At 41.4% G+C, this 7,348-nt stretch overlaps 1 long non-coding RNA gene and 1 pseudogene across 1 annotated transcript; one reads left to right on the top strand and one right to left on the bottom strand.

The window, feature by feature from the left end:
• Window positions 1–345: 345 nt before the first annotated feature.
• On the bottom strand, window positions 346–3,129 carry LOC119876766. The gene is made up of 3 exons (XR_005366380.1): window positions 2,729–3,129; window positions 1,264–1,363; window positions 346–405 (listed from the first exon to the last, which is right to left on the bottom strand). It is a non-coding gene; the product is annotated as an uncharacterized LOC119876766 (long non-coding RNA).
• A 1,476-nt stretch (window positions 3,130–4,605) lies between these two features.
• Window positions 4,606–6,150, top strand: LOC119876767 (annotated as a pseudogene).
• Window positions 6,151–7,348: the final 1,198 nt, after the last annotated feature.

Consider the following 7,348-nt stretch of genomic DNA (forward strand, 5'->3'; position numbering starts at 1 on the left):
AATAGAAATTTATTCAAGAAATATAAAACAGAGATACCTGGGTGGCTCAGTTGGTTAAGCATCCAACTCTTGATCTCAGCTCAGGTCTTGATCATGGTCATGAGTTTAAGCCTACACTGAGCTTCACAATGGGCAGGGAGCCTACAAAAAAAGAAAAGAAAAAAGGAAGAGAAGAAAAGAGAAGAGAAGGGAAGGGAAGGGAAGGGAAAAGGGAAGGAAGGGGAGGGGAGGGGAGAGAAGAGGGGCACCTGCGTGGCTCAGTCAGTTAAGTGTCTGCCTTCAGTTCAGGTCATGATCCAGGAGTCCTGGGATCGAGCCCCACATCGGGCTTCCTGCTCAGTGCGGAGTCTTCTGCTTCTTCTCCGTCTGTTGTTCCCCCTGCTTGTGCTCTTTCTCTCTCTGTCCCTGTCAAATAAATAAATGAATAAAATCTTAACTAAAAAGAAAAGAAAAAAATAAATATAAAACAAGAGGCAGCAGAAAATAATGGAAAGAGCATGGAAATCTGAGAGCCAGAAGACATGAGCTCTGATCCCTATTCTGCCAGTAATTAACTGCAAAGCTGCAACATGTGTCAAGTGAAGGGGGTCTCTTAGAATACCTGTAGCATCTTTTCCAGGTCAAGACACCATAGAACCAAATGAAATATAACAGGTAGTCTAAAATATGCTTTAATTTTTCTGTGTTAGGGACAATTAAAAGAAGGGGGAAACAGAGGACACAATGCAACAGGCAGCCAAAGAGAAAGACAATGAAAGGTAAAGTGAAAACAGAGACCAAGGGGCAGTCACACAGAAGTTCTGCCCCCAAACCTGCACAAAAAAAAAAAAAAAGAGTTGTATGAAGAGAAAAAGAGAAAGACACACTAATTAAATAAAAATTAGATACATAATAAATGTACATAGCGATACTTCCGCAGAATAATGCTCTTATTTTGTTCATCTTAAAACCTTTAACACACAAAAAAACTATAAAACATATGTAATGTGGGCAGCCCGGGTGGCTCAGAGGTTTAGCACTGCCTTCAGCCCAGGGGGTGATCCTGGAGACCCGGGATTGAGTCCCACATCGGGCTCCCTGCGTGGAGCCTGCTTCTCCCTCTGCTTGTGTCTCTGCCTCTCTCTCTCTCTCTTATAAATAAATAAATAAAAATAAAATGTGTAATGTTGTGCTTCTGCATTAAAAGGCACATACATGGAGCCAGTTCAAGGTATGTGCTTCATGAACCAAATATAGTCAAGTTGAAGGTTAAAGATTATATACCTCTGCCAAATCCTACTCGTATTTGGGGGCAAAATGTGACTCAGTAATTTCAGATTTCACATCTCCAGGTCATTTCCAAACAAGCCAAAGATGAACTTTCCTAAAATAGAAATGTATCCCAAGAATTTTTTATGCATCAAATCTTAGCATTACTTTGTTTCCGGATATGCACAATTTAAATACTTTAATCTAATAGTTACCAATTATATAAAGTGTAAACCCCATATTGCCATTTAACATCCATTTTGAGGATTTCTCTGTTAATCTTCTCTGTCTGGTGGAGAAGGGCGTGGATAACAGAAGGGCGTGGATAACATAACTCCAGCACTCCCCTTTCAATTCCTCCCTGATGAGGTCTATCTGACCTTCCTCTGGCTTTTCTGAGCTTCAAGTCTCTATAGGAATTTATAGACTGGGGAGTTAATTTGCACTTTGCTACTAATCAACACCAAGGAGAGGAGACGGATCTCTACAAAGCTTCAGACCAGCTGTTGCAGCGTGATGAGTAATCCCCATTCACTCAGCCCAGACAACCCAGACCAACCAGAACAGGCAAATTTAAATTTAAATGCACAGGTTCCCAATGTGTATTCCCATCTCTGTTACCAATCTGCTAGGAACTTTTCAAAATAGTATGAATTTCCACATCTGTAAAGAGGAAACTGTTATTCAGACCTTTCTCTGAAGGATTCATAGGAAGCTTTCCTTTCTTGTAGACAATAAGAACTAGAAAGAAAACAAACAAGATTTTGCTGGTCTTGCCTGGCTTTAGCTAAGCCCTGAGACCTTTCTATAGTTTGGTTTCCATCTATGAAATGAAAATATAACAATCCTACCTCTTTCTGGCAAACATGAAATTGGATAAATAAATAGTACCATGGATAGGAAAGCACTTATGGCTCTCTGGAGGATGGGGGTTAGATCAATTCTGTCTGAAACGTTCAACAAGTATAACAGTAACAACAATAACAAGCAAGTGGTTTTGTATAATGTTTAACAGTTTACAGGATGTTTTAAATATATTATTTCATTAACCCTTAAAACAAGGTGTGTGAAACAGGGAGGCCATTTTTTTATTTCATTTGGCAGATGAAGAAACTGAGGCCCAGAGAAGGCAAGTAACATGCCCAAGATTAAAGAGCTGGTTAGCAGCCAATAGTGGCTCCTGATAGGAAGTCTGGCACTCACACCAGCATACGCACAGCTGTGTATGAAGTTTTCGCCCACTTCCTCTACATGTCTTTCCTCCTCCAAGTAAAGCTTGCTTAGGAAGATGTCTCTTAATCAAAGCTTTCTATGTCTCATTTATAGTTCTAGTACACTGACAGCCATAAGAGCTTCAATCGGTCTTCATATTCCCATTCAGCCAATATCTGTGAACTCTAAGTCTGCTGAACCCCTGAGTCATCCAAGCCTTAAACCATTCTGAATACCACTGTTTCTCAGTTTTGCTCTCTCTACTTACCACCACACTGCATCTGAGTCACAGGTGAGTTCCTTGGGTCTTTCTTTACAAAATATATTGTCTTTATCAACAGTTTCTATCCATCCATGATATTTTTATGGTGTTGCTCATTGAAATATCTATTGTTAAAACTGCAACAGACATAAAAAGTATTCTTTTTTTTTTTTTTTTTCATAAAAAGTATTCTTAAGGTGATTTCTTTCCAATAAGGATCTGCTAAGGCTTTGAACTCAGGATATGAGGGCAGGCCAGGGTAATTTCAAACAGCACACAAACATCTGTTCTCATTTCTTCCTACTGCTCAGCTTCCTTTATTTATGTTGTATTCCTCAATTCCTAAAGAATAAGCCAATACTCCCTAAAGGGGAGTATTTTTCTCCCCTTTGCCCTCTTTCAGTGTGTCCTCTTTGGGCCAGAAATCTCAGCACTTAACATGGTGGGGAGTTCATCGTGTCTGTTGTATATTCTTGTATGAATGATTCCACTGAATACAACCACCCTAAGCCAAGCTGATCCACAGGATCAGAGCTCCCCTTTCACCTGGAAGTCAGAATAAGGGACCCAGGGGAAGGGGAAATTGGAGGAACACTTCCTAAATAAAGTTAATTCTGAGGAGTAGCTCACTAGGACAACAGCTTCCTCACCTGGATTTCCAGAATCTGAGCATCATACCGGAAACTCCCTGTGCAAAGTATGGCTCTGTCCCAAAGAGCTAAGTAGTACAAAGAAGAGACGGCATATGCTACTCCATAGCAGGCATGATTCCTGCTGTGATTCCAGCCTCCAGACTAAAGGCTCTGGGCAGTGGAACTGACTAACTTTATTCAGCACATAAATACTAAACACTACTATGTGCTCTACTTGGGGCTGAGGGACAAACTCATGATATCATTTAAACCTCACAACAACTCAGACACTGTTTATCCCCATTTTACAGATTAGAAAACTAAGCAAGAAGAGGCACCTGGGTGGCTCAGTTAGTTAAGTGTCTGACTCTTTGTCTCAGCTCAGGTCTTGATCTTAGAGTCATGAGTTCATGCCCCATGTTGGGCTCCCTGCTGGGCACAGAGCCTATTCAAAAACAAACAAACAAACCTGACCAGGAAGGGTAAATGACTTCTGTCAAAGTCATACAGACACCAAATAGTGATGCTCCAATTGGAACCCAACTCCAGGGTAGCTCAGTTGGTTAAGCATCTGCCTTCAGCTCGGGCCATGATCCCCAGGTCCTGCGATCAAGCCCCACATCAGGCTCTCTGTTCAGCAGGGAGCCTGCTTCTCCTTCACCCTCTGCAGCTCCCTCTCTCTCTCTCTCTCTCTCTCTCTCTCTCTCTAATAAAATCTCGAAAGAAAGAAAAGAAGGGAGGGAGGGAAGAGGGAAGGAAGGAAACTCAACTCCAAACCAAACATGGTACTTTGGCCTCCGTAGCTGGCATAGACACACACACACACACACACAACACAGGAAGTGACCAAAATGAAATTCTATCTGGGCAACCTTATATAGTTAACAGAATGCTATCACATTCCCTTCCTTATTAGTCTGAAAGACTATACTGATGGGACAAATAAAGCATACTGAGATGAGAAGAAGGCAAGAACAGAAAGATCCATCTCTCTGTGCCCTTTCAGAGACCCTATTCCACTACAGAATTGTCAAGGTTGTTAAGGACTTGCACTAATATTCTGGGTTCTCTTTAATTTTTTAGGCTCTCAGGATGGTACTCAAGTTATTGGTGCATTTCTGCCGAGCACAGATAAAGATCAAGGAAGATTAAACCCTACTAATTACTCACTGGAAGCCTCAGAGTCGAGTGCTTCCCAAGAAGTGATGGCCAAAATAAGATTAGAAAAGCTCTTCTTACAACAGTAACATTATGGAACTTTCTCTAAACTATCCAGCATCTAATAAAACCAATGCCAGAAAGCAACAACTCTGCATTTTTCTACATCAAGGCCTGTTGACCCCCTCTCAAGCCTTGCTCCTCATAGTCTGTGTTCTTAAGAATGGGTCTTTTTGGAAATCTTTCTCTCATCATTACCACCTTTAAGAAGCAAAGAGAAGTTCAGAACATCACCAGTATACTGACTGCCAATGTCTCCTTCTCTGACATCTTGGTATATATGCCATGTGCATACCTTTTACGGTCATCTACACTCTGAGGGACCACTGGATATTTGGGAATGCCATGTGCAAACTCAGCTCTTATATGCAGAGTGTCTCCGTCTCTGTCCATAATTCTTACTTGCATTAAATGCTATTGAAAAGTATCAGCTGGGGCACCTGGGTGGCTCAGGCAGTTAAGCATCTCTTTTTTTTTTTTTAATTTATTTATGATAGTCACAGAGAGAGAGAGAGAGAGAGGCAGAGACACAGGCAGAGGGAGAAGCAGGCTCCATGCACCGGGAGCCCAATGTGGGATTCGATCCCAGGTCTCCAGGATCGTGCCCTGGGCCAAAGGCAGGCACTAAACCGCTGCGCCACCCAGGGATCCCAAGCGTCTGACTCTTGATTTTGGCTCTGGTTGTGATCTCGGGGTTGTGAGATTGAGCCCCACATCATATACACTGCTCAGTGCAGAGTCTGCTTGAGATTCTCCCTCTCCCTCTGCTCCTACTCTCTTTCACTCTCTCTCTCAAATAAATAAATCTTAAAAAAAAAGAAAAGAAAAGAGAAGAAAAGAAGGAAGGAAGGAAGGAAGGTAGGTATCAGATGACTGCAAATCCCTGTGGCTGGAAACGCAGTGCACCTCATGCCTACTGGGGTATTACATTGATCTGGCTGTTGTCCTTTCTGTTGCCTATGTCCTTCTTTCTGTCCTACTACCCACCAATGAACCTTTTCACACTCTCTCTCCCCCCAGTGACCTCTACACCCACGGTGTGGCCTGCATAGAGAACTGGCCCTCCAAAATGAAGCAGCTTGTCTTCACCACCTTCATGCTTGTGGCCCAGTACTGTGTCCGTCTGACCTTCATCCTCATCTGCTACTTGAAGTTTGTTATCTGCCGCCACAGAAGAAGTGAGAAGGAAGACAGAAAGAGGGAAAGTCACAGCCAGCTCAATAAGAACAAGAGGATCAACACAATGCTGATGTCCACTGCAGTGACCTTTGGAGCCTGCTGGTTGCCCCTGAACATCTTCAATGTTATTTTTGACTGGTATCATAAGGTGTGGATCAGCTGTCACCATGACCCGGCAGGTGTAATTTGCCACTTGATTGCTATGGTTACCACATGCATAAATCCTCTATTTTAAGGCTTTCTCAACAAAAATTTCCAGGAGGAACTGGTAATGCTTATTTATCACTGCTGGTGCTTTGCACCTCAAGAAATATATAGAAAATGTTGCCATCTCCACGATCCACATAGATGAATCTCCAAGGGATCATAAGACTGGCTCTTGCATCAACAGGTATATGAAAATTGTTACCAATGCTAAAGATGTTCTTGAATGAAAGACTGAGAGGTAATGGCTGACAATAGAGCAAAATGCACAAAAAAGAAGCCAGAACCAAAAATAAGAGACCAACTTTATACTACTGAGTTTTGCTTTAGGCCAAACCTGTCACCTGTCTATGTCATGTATCTGCCCAACACACACACACACACACACACAATACACAAGCCCTTTTCTCTTAGGAAAATAACTCAACCTAGCAGCTGTCATTTGGGACAAAGAATAACAGTGAGAAAGTCACAGGGGCAAGAGGCACTGCTGGCTGGGAACATGTTTCTACATGCTGTTGTTCAATGGAATACCCACAGAAGTTATTACTAATGATATGCCTAGTAAAAGCACTGATATCTCTCTTTAGTGTTAAAGAAATTTCTTTTTCATATCTGGGGATTCTGTCAATCAAGTAACTATTCAATTAATTAGCAAAGTCAGAAAGACCCCCCTCATAATTTATCAATTAGCCAACAAAATAAGTTTACACTGGAGGTTGAAGGAATAGTTTTAACTTAACATTAAAACCAAGTATTGCACTTCCTATGCTTAAATCAGATTCCCTAATTTATGGCAAGAGTACATTTTATTCAGTGACAATGATACTAGCACTACTAGAACTGACCACAAACTTCTTAGCACCTGCAATTATGCTAGAAATCACATTAACTAACTTAAGATTTATTTATTTATTTATTTATTTATTTATTTATTTATTTATTTGAGAGAGAGAGTGAAGGGGAGGGGCAGATGGAGAGAGAATCTCAGAATCCCCAATGAGTGTCCCCAATCCCAGGACCCATGAGATCATGACCTAAGTCAAAACCAAGAGTTGGATGCTTAACCGACTGAGTCGCCTAGGTGCCCCCACATTAACTAACTTATTAATGGCCAATGTACATAGAGCTTTAATTATGAAATGGCTTTTTTATCCCAAATTTTCTATGTATATTAAATTTTCTATGTATATTAAAAAAAAATTTTTTTTAAACTGGTTGCTTTCTTTTTTTCTGTGCTATTTATTTTTTTTTAAAGATTTATTTATTTATTTATTCATGATAGTCACAGAGAGAGAGAGAGAGAGGCAGAGACACAGGCAGAGGGAGAAGCAGGCTCCATGCACCGGGAGCCCGATGTGGGATTCGATCCCGGGTCTCCAGGATCGCGCCC

The sequence above is a fragment of the Canis lupus genome, chromosome 11 (assembly GCF_011100685.1).
Source record: "Canis lupus familiaris isolate Mischka breed German Shepherd chromosome 11, alternate assembly UU_Cfam_GSD_1.0, whole genome shotgun sequence".
Taxonomy (NCBI): Eukaryota; Metazoa; Chordata; class Mammalia; order Carnivora; family Canidae; genus Canis; species Canis lupus.